Genomic DNA, 923 nt, shown 5'->3' on the forward strand with positions numbered 1-923 from the left:
TTTTCTTTTTTTTTTTATTCTGGGATTTATTTACCTTCTATAATTGAAACTTTGTTGCTGCTCCAGCTCCAAGGCGAAGGTCTGCTGAAAGCAGGTATCTGGGATTTGTTTAGTTTCTGTAATTGCAACTTTGTTGCTTAGAGTGGAGCTCAGAGCCGAGCCGCGGCAGGCGGGGAACCTTGGCTTCCTCCATCTCTGGAGCAAACAAGTCTTCTGCTCACTTCAGCTGCGTGGATGCCAATTGCCATCTTGGTTGGGTTAATTTGCATATCCTGCTGATTAGCCAATGAGAAGTGTAACGGAGGTATGGTTAATTACCATATCTGTCTATTATTAGATAGGATAGTCAAGATATGGAAGCAACTTAAGTGTTCTGATAGGCAAATGGATAAAAGAGTTGTCGTACATATATACAATGAGATATTTCTCAGCCATAAAAAAGATTAAATTCTTGCCACTTGTGACTCTATGAATGGATCTAGAGGTACTAGGCTTAGTGAAAGAAGTCAGACAGAGAAAGACAAATACCATATGAGTATACTTATTTGTGGAATCTAAAACACAAAACAAACAAACCAAACAGAAACAGACACATAAATACAGAGAACAAATGTATGGTTGCTAGGTGGGCAGGGGGCCAGGGGCATGGGTGAAAGGGTGAACGGTTCAGAAATACAGACTGGAAGTTAGAAAATAATCATGAGGATGTAAAGTGTAGCATAGGGAATAAAGTCAATAATATTGTAATAAATACGTATGGTACCAGGGGGTACTAGACTTTGGGGGATTATTTCATAATTTATGTAACTGTCTAACCACTATATTGCACACCTGAAACTAATATAATATTAAATACACTGAAATTAAATATTTGTTTTAAAAATGACTTTGGAATAAAAGAAAAAAACATTACTTCTTGATAT

The sequence above is a fragment of the Myotis davidii genome, unplaced genomic scaffold, assembly GCF_000327345.1.
Source record: "Myotis davidii unplaced genomic scaffold, ASM32734v1 scaffold3272, whole genome shotgun sequence".
Lineage (NCBI taxonomy): Eukaryota > Metazoa > Chordata > Mammalia > Chiroptera > Vespertilionidae > Myotis > Myotis davidii.